This window comes from Rhinoderma darwinii, chromosome 2 (assembly GCF_050947455.1).
Source record: "Rhinoderma darwinii isolate aRhiDar2 chromosome 2, aRhiDar2.hap1, whole genome shotgun sequence".
In the NCBI taxonomy this organism is placed as follows: Eukaryota; Metazoa; Chordata; class Amphibia; order Anura; family Rhinodermatidae; genus Rhinoderma; species Rhinoderma darwinii.
The window spans coordinates 73425862-73434716 of NC_134688.1; positions in this window are offsets into that span (position 1 = coordinate 73425862).

An 8855-nucleotide genomic window follows, 5' to 3' on the forward strand; every position below is an offset into this window, starting at 1 on the left:
TAGACAACGAAATTCGAGTCGCATGTAAAAAAGCCCTTAGCTGAGAAGGTTTTGTTGGTGTGGGGGTGTTGGATCTTGTCCCCCTTAATAATGTTGGAACAGCACGAGCAATGCAGACATGGAAATGTGCCATTGCGTTTTGTCTGTAAAAAAGTTTGTCTGCCAATGTCAGCTCTAATAACGCGGTCACGAACGTTAGGGGGCCTCTTTGAAGACATCATCACTGGATTCTTGAATTCCTCGATCTCGGGGTAGGCGGTATATAATACCGACCAATGTCTGCGGACGCTCTGTAATAATTTCGGTATTAAAGGATGATATGTCAAAATTAGTGGTAGCCTAGCTTGTTTTGGTCTTCTCACCATGGTCTCGTGATTCGTCACTATTAATCTATCAAGTTCCTTCGACAAGAGCGGTCTAGGATAGCCTCTCTGTTCACATTTTTTAGACATATTCTGTAGTCTAATTCTTTTAGTGTCCACATCAGACACAATCCTGGACACTCGCATAAACTGAGAACGTGGTAGGGAACAGAGCGTGTTCCTAGGATGGTTACTGCTGTAGTGCAGCAAACCATTTCTGTCTGTAGGTTTTGAATAGAGGTCTGAGCTAAGAGATCCCGCCTCATCCAGTACAATGATGGTATCCAAAAACGAGATCTTTTCCTTACTAAAATTAAGGGTAAATTTTAATTCATCTCTCACTTGGTTAATGTAAATGACGAAATCATCCAGGGATCCCGCGGGGCCATCCCAAATGCAGAAGATGTTGTCTATGTATCTAAACCAGCATAGGGCATGCTGTATAAAGAGAGGATTGTTGTATACATGTTCCTCTTCAAAAGAAGCCATATATGCATTTGCATAGGGTGGGGCTACGTTCGAACCCATGGCCGTTCCGCATGTTTGAATATAGAACGATCTACTTTTTATGTCTATACTCTTACCCACCATTGACTTCCACACCGGTATTTTATGGTATGGTCTAGAGAGGTATTTTCTCAATACCTCTCCAACTAGATCAGGCTCGGATGCCTTAATTGTATTTATGTTATACATTGCAATTTATAGATCTGCATGTTTCTAGGTCATATCCCTTATATATACCTGTATACCTAGTTCTAGGGAGACAATCTTTACTATACTGGATCATAATGAAAATGGTCAAATTTATGGAATATGTCTTACTGCCTATGCAGAGTATCATTTATATAGTTAATTTCCATTATGAACGATTTTCCCTTATTGGAACATTTGAATGTATTTATATATTATTATTTCTTTTTCTTTTAATGTTTATTATTTTTCTCTGTCCTATACAAATTGTTATATATGATCTTGTACTTTTTGTCTTTATTGCAGCGAATGTGAGAAAGGCCTTGGTTGGGCCGAAACGTCATTAAATGCCTATCGCTTGCATTAAAATTTCTTCTGTTATGTACATATATTAAACCATGTGGAATGAATGAAAAATAAATAATTCTTCCTTGGAATCAACACAACCATATGTCTTTGGAGTGCTTTTAGGTTTTTCTATATATCTATTAGTGGGGTAAAACCCGAACCTGAATAGCACCAACGAATTGGAGTGCATCCTTACTACTCTTGTTTTAATATTATCTTGTCTCTTTTGACATTGTGAGTTTATATACATCAATTAACCATGATAGGGGCTTATCAGCTGTGTCTAAAAGGCTTCAGACATCGGATCACTCATTAGGGAGTCGTGAATTTATATTGAATCTGCTACAGATCGTACTTACATGCAACTATTTTTTATTTGAAGATGACTATTTTTTACAACTGAGGGGAACCGCAATGGGTGCGAATGTTGCACCTATGTAGGCCAATATTTTCATGAGCATACTGGAGGAGGAGTGTGTCTATTTGTCCCATCACTTCAGACTAGTTCTTCCTGATATAGCAGGGAAGCCTTGATGAATTGAATGCTTTCCATGAATTCTTAAATGCTATGGATCCTGACCTGAGCTTTACTGTTGTATATTCCCAAGAAAATAAACAATTCTTGGATGGTGAAAGAAATTTGTTCGAAAGTGTAGTTTCTACTAATTTGTTTATCAAACCAACTGACAAAAATAACTTATTGAGGTTTGAGTGTAACCACCCACGCTTTATGGTTAGATCTCTCCCATTTAGCCAATTTATTCGAGTTAAAAGGATAGTCAGTGAGGAGGGATTATTGGATGAAAATGTGAATGTTCTTACACGTAAATTTAGGGAAAGGGGATTCAAAATATAACATGAGAAGATCATTAAGGCCCCCTCAAAGACGAGAGGTTCTAATACTGAGGACATCAAAAAAATCAGTAGGATTCCATTTATATCCACCTATAGTGAAATTAGTCAACTTATTTCCCGAATAATACATAAACATTGGTCGATATTGGGTGACTACTTTGGTAATGTACCCGAATTTAAGGTGCCTCCCCTTTTCTCACACCGTCAACCTTGCAACCTAGGAGATAAATTGGTTAGATCAGACCTGGGTACAAGAAAGAAGGATACACAAACGTTCCTTGCCCCTAGGAAAAAGGGATGCTATCCGTGTCTGAATTGTATAAACTGCACATTATTGAACAAGGGAGATACATTTTCACACCCTGTTACCAATAAGGTCTAAAAAATTAATTACTTCCTGACATGCCACAGTGATTTAGTGATTTACTTGTTACAGTGCTCGTGTAATTTGTTGTATGTGGGGGAAACAACATTGGATCTGAAGATTAGAATTAACCAACATCGGTACACAATCCAATGTAAACATTTGGATTTGCCAGTCCCCAAACATTTTTTTGAGGCCAAACATTACGAAAAACAATTGAGATTTTGTGTCATCGACAGTGTGCGCCCACTGAGATGAGGGGGGGGGGGGAATAGGGCACGTTTATTAAAAAAGAAAGAACTGGAGTGGATTTTTCAGCTGAATATCCTAAGACCCCATGGCTTAACCCCTTAATAACCAGGCCATTTTGTGCATTAATGACCAAGGATTATTTTTTTGTTGTTTCACTGTTGTATTTCAAGAATCGTAACTTTTTTTTTATTCCGTCGACATAGCTGTATAAGGACTTTTTTTTTTTTACGGGACGAGTTGTATTTTCAATTGCATAATTTTTGGGTGCATATAATATATTGATTGACTTTTATTAACTTTATTTTAGGAAAAAATTGAAAATAAACGGCAATTCCAGCATTGTTATTCACGTTACAAATTTACGCCGTTCACTATGCGGCAGAAATAACATGTTACCTTTATTTGATGGGTTGGCACAATTATGGGGATACCAAATATGTAGAGGTTTTATGTTTTCCTACGTTTGCAGAACAAAAAACCTTTTAAAAAAAACAACAAAACTTATTTTTGCATCACCACATTTCAAGTGTCGTAACTTTTTTTCTTCTTCGTCAATGTAGCCATATGTGGGCTTGTTTTTTGTGGGAAAAGGTGTCGTTTTTATTGGTAGTATTTTGGGGTACATGGCACTCATTTATTCATTTTTATTTTATTTTTTATGGTGGGAATGGAAGAAAAAAAGAATTTTTGCCACGGTTTTTTGCGTTTTTTTGGACGCCGTTCACCCGGCAGGTTAATTAATGTGTTAACTTTATTGTTCGAGTTGTTACCATCGCGGTGATATTATATATGTGGTTTTTGTTTACACACTTACTTAATAAAACAACTTTTTGGGGAAAAAAGTGTTTTTATTTTATGTTTACTGTAAGCTTTTTTTTTTTCAAAAAATCTTTATTTAACTGTTTTACTTTTTTTTTTTTTGGCCCACCAAGGGACTTCACCATGCGATCTGCTGATTGCTTATATAATGCTTTGGTATACTTCGTATACCAAAGTATTATTGCCTGTCAGTGTAAAAGTAACAGACAATCTATTAGGCCATGCCTCTGGCATGGGCTAATAGGCGGATGCTGAAGGCAGACCTGGGGGCCTTTGTTAGGCCCCCGGCTGCCATGGAAACCCGACGGCGCCCCGCGATTTCTTTGCAGGGGTGCCGATGGAGTGACAGAGGGAGCTCCCTCCCCCTGTCAAACACCTTAGAAGCCGCTGTCGCTTTTGACAGCGTCATATGATGGGTTAAACTGCCGAAATCAGAGTGCGCTTCGATTCCGGCAGTTGAGTCAGGAGCCAGGCTGTGTATAACAGCTGTGCTCCTGCCGATGATCGCGTGGGTATGCTATGTGCGAACTAACACCTGCTGGTGACGGATATATCCGTCGCTCGTTGTTAAGGGGTTAAATGTTGACTAGAAATTGGGTAGCGTGACTTGAGTAGGTTGACTTGCCCTCCGGTAACCGGTGGGTCTGTTTCCATGACTTTGTCTGTGTAGGCAGTTGACAATGTGTATCCCTCAAAGGACAAACATGGATTGGTTATTGATTTTTTTGTCTTTTTTATGTGATACACTGATACTTTCTTTTCTTGCTCCCTTTTCTTCTTTTGTTTCTTTTATAGATTGCTGATAGGATGATCAAATTACTGCCATATCGAATTCCAGACACATCATAGTTCACCTGTCTCAAGAACAGATGTTTAATACACGTGCCAATATTGCGGCTCATTTTGTCACATGGATCCAGTAATTCTCCCTGTGGATAATCTAAACCATCATCCCTGTACTGTGTTATTCTGTATTATGCCCCCCCTTTCTTGTTTTGAAAAAATGGAAGTATTATTATAATATTGTGGAAATGAGGGCCTTAATCTATGGGAGTGCGATGAGATAGTCGGCACCCAGATGTGAACTCCTCTTCTGTCTTTTTGTCGATGCACGGGCGATATATGGTGTGCTATCCACACACCTGAAATCCAGGATGCGGTTGACTGCAGGGGAGGCTTGGAATCCTTGTAAAAGGGACTAGCCGACTCAGCCTAGAACGACATAGGAGATGCACTCTACTTTCTTATATGTATAAACAAAAAACAGATGCAATTAGATATCCCTCATCCACTTCTTACATTACGTTACATTACATTTTCTGAATACACGGTGATTGCATTTATGGATCAAAGGGCATATTTACCCTTTTCTGTGATGGCTACAACTCCTACAAAATGTCCTTTGCGCATGCGGAGTTAACACGCTCAGCCCAATAGGATAACTTGTCGGCTTTTTTACAGATTACGTCACAAGGTCTGAACACTGGATTAGAATAGGTGTGTAGACATGCGCAGTATGAATAGATAGACGCCGAAATTCGTCCTCGAGACATAGAACACTATGACTGTCATGGACTTCCGGGCAGTGAGTTATTAATTAAGATATATACTATACCATGTGTTTACATGAAATGTGATTGATTAATTATATATGGGATAGGGATTTGATGGATCAGTGTATGTACTAGATTTTTTATATTTATCACTATGCACTCTGCACTTTTTTCCCACTAGAGGGATGTATGTAATATGACTCCATATTTTATAGAAATATAGGTTTACAATGTTTTTTTACTTAATAGATGTAATTATGTAATTATATGCTACACAATATTTAAACCTCATGTTACACATTGTTGGAACTGCTTGAGAAAGGTCCAGGTTGGGACTGAAACGTTGCACTTTACCATATGGGTGAATAAAAGCTTTTTCACTTTTTTGATACTATGATGTGGAGTGCTGCCTATTCTTTGAATGGATAGATAGATAGATAGATAGATAGATAGATAGATAGATAGATAGATAGATAAATAGATAGATAGATAGATGATAGATAGATAGATAGATAGATAGATAGATAGATAGATAGATAGATAGATAGATAGATAGATAGATAGATAGATAGATAGATAGATAGACAGACAGATAGAGACAGATAGAGAGAGAGAGAGAGATAAATCGAAAAATGAGCAGCAACTCCAAGGTTCAAGTGAAAAAATGGGTACTTTATTGCCCGTGCAACGTTTCAGCTCCGTCCACTGGCTTGAGAAAGGCTCCAGTGGACGGAGCTGAAACGTCGCACGGGCAATAAAGTACCCATTTTTTCACTTGATCCTTGGAGTTGCTGCTCATTTTTCGATTTATATGTACTTGAAACTTGGTCTGTTCCTCAGAGCTTGCACCCACACGCTTCTAGTGCTGCCTGACTCTGTATATACCTAGATAGATAGATAAGATAGATAGATAGATAGATAGATAGATAGATAGATAGATAGATAGATAGATAGATAGATAGATAGATAGATAGATAGATAGATAGATAGATAGATAGATATGAGTTAGATAGATGATTATAATATCTTTATATAGATATCTAAATTGTAGATTATATATAGATGTACAGTTTTAGGCCCCATGAACACGGCTGTAATTTTGATCCGCAATTACGGAACGTAATTGCGGATCAAAGTACAGGCCGATTCATTTCTATTTCCCATGGACGCCTTCCCCTGTATTTATGGGAAGGTGTCCGGGCCGTAAAAATGACCTGGAAAAAAAAGGACATGTCCTATTTTTTTATTTTACAGGCCATGCTCCTGATTTTACGGTCCGCAAATGCGAGTGTCTGTCGCGGCTGGCCGTATCTGTAATCACCGGCCGTGATTACGGGCACGGCCGTGTGCAGAGGGTCTTAGGCTGGAGCTACACGGCGACTTTGGCCGTGACACTGGTCGCATACATAAAGATCACTTTGGAACCAGCTTTGGAAAATTTGCTCTCCAAATGCTAGTTTGCGCACATTCGTTGTAAGCTTCGCCTTGCGCCCCCAGCGTGTATGAAATGCACACATATTTAGTATCATTGGAGTTGGCATAAGTTTACAAATATGTATTCAGGTGTTTTTAGCCAGTGGCATGCACCAGATGTCAGAAAAGGTCACCTGAATTCACATATTTGGGAAAAAAAATGCCAGTTTTAATTTTTTCCATCAAAGTCAATGAATTGTCTGGAAACAAATAGAGGGATAAAATCTTTTATATGTCACTAATCTAATAGCTTGGCGGGTGCTCTAAAATTTCCTGCGAGACGGCTGCGTTGACTCTGGACTTGACATAACACAGTGGACCAACACTGCTGCTCAGTAGTCTACAGACCTGTTTTCAGATGAAAGTCAATTTTGCATTTCATTTGGAAATCAAGGTCCCAGAGTCCAGAGGAAGAGTGGAGAGGCATCAATCCAAGTTGCTTGCGGTCCAGTGTGAAGTTTCCACGGTCAGTGATGGTTTGGGGGCCGTGTCATCTGCTGGTGTTGGTCCACTGTGTTATATCAAGTCCAGAGTCAGCACAGCATCTAGCAGAAAATTTTCGAGCACTTCATGCTTCCCTCTGCTGACAAGCTTTATGGAGATGCTGATTTTATTTTCCAGCAGGACTTGGCACCTGCCCACACTGCCAAAAGTACCAATACCTGGTGTAATAACCACAGTATCACTGCGCTTGATTGGCCAGCAAACTCGCCTGACCTAAATCCCATAGAGAATCTCTGGGGTATTGTCAAGAGGAAGATCAGAGACACCAGACCCAACAATGCAGACGAGCTGAAGGCCGCTGTCAAAGCAACCTGGGCTTCCATAACACCTCAGCAGTGCCACAGGCTGATCGCCTCATTGCCACGCCGCATTGATAACACCTCAGCAGCGCCACAGGCTGATCGCCTCCATGCCACGCCGCATTGATAACACCTCAGCAGTGCCACAGGCTTGATCGCCTGACATGCCACGCCGCATTGATGCAGTAATTCATGCAAAAGGAGCCACGACCAAGTATTGAGTGCATATACTGTACATACTTTTCAGCAGGACAACATTTCGGTATTAAAAATCATTTTTGTAATTGGGCTTATATAATATTCTAATTTTCTGAGACACTAAAATTGGGATTTTCATTAACGGTTACCCATAATCATCAACATTAGAAGAAAAAAAATGCTGGAAATAGATCAATCTGTCTGTAATAAATCTATATAATATATGAGTTTCACTTTTTGAATTTAATTACTGAAATAAATTAACTTCTTGATGATATTCTAATTCATTGAGATGGACTAGTATGTATGTATGTATGTCTGTATATATATATATATATATATATATATATATATATATATATATATATATACACTACCGTTCAAAAGTTTGGGGTCACCCAGACAATTTTGTGTTTTCCATGAAAACTCACACTTATATTTATCAAATGAGTTGCAAAATGACTAGAAAATATAGTAAAAACATTGACAAGGTTAGAAATAATGATTTTTATTTGAAATAATAATTTTCTCCTTCAAACTTTGCTTTCGTCAAAGAATGCTCCATTTGCAGCAATTACAGCCTTTGGCATTCTAGCTGTTGATTTGCTGAGGTAATCGTCAGAAATTTCACCCCATGCTTCCAGAAGCCCCTCCCACAAGTTGGATTGGCTTGATGGGCACTTCTTGCGTACCACACAGTCAAGCTGCTCCCACAACAGCTCTATGGGGTTGAGATCTGGTGACTGCGCTGGCCACTCCATTACAGATAGAATACCAGCTGCCTGCTTCTTCCCTAAATAGTTCTTGCATAATTTGGAGGTGTGCTTTGGGTCATTGTCCTGTTGTAGGATGAAATTGGCTCCAATCAAGCGCTGTCCACAGGGTATGGCATGGCGTTGCAAAATGGAGTGATAGCCTTCCTTATTCAAAATCCCTTTTACCTTGTACAAATCTCCTACTTTACCAGCACCAAAGCAACCCCAGACCATCACATTACCTCCACCATGCTTGACAGATGGCGTCAGGCACTCTTCCAGCATCTTTTCAGTTGTTCTGTGTCTCACAAATGCTCTTCTGTGATCCAAACACCTGAAACTACTATTCGTCTGTCCATAACACTTTTTTCCAATCTTCC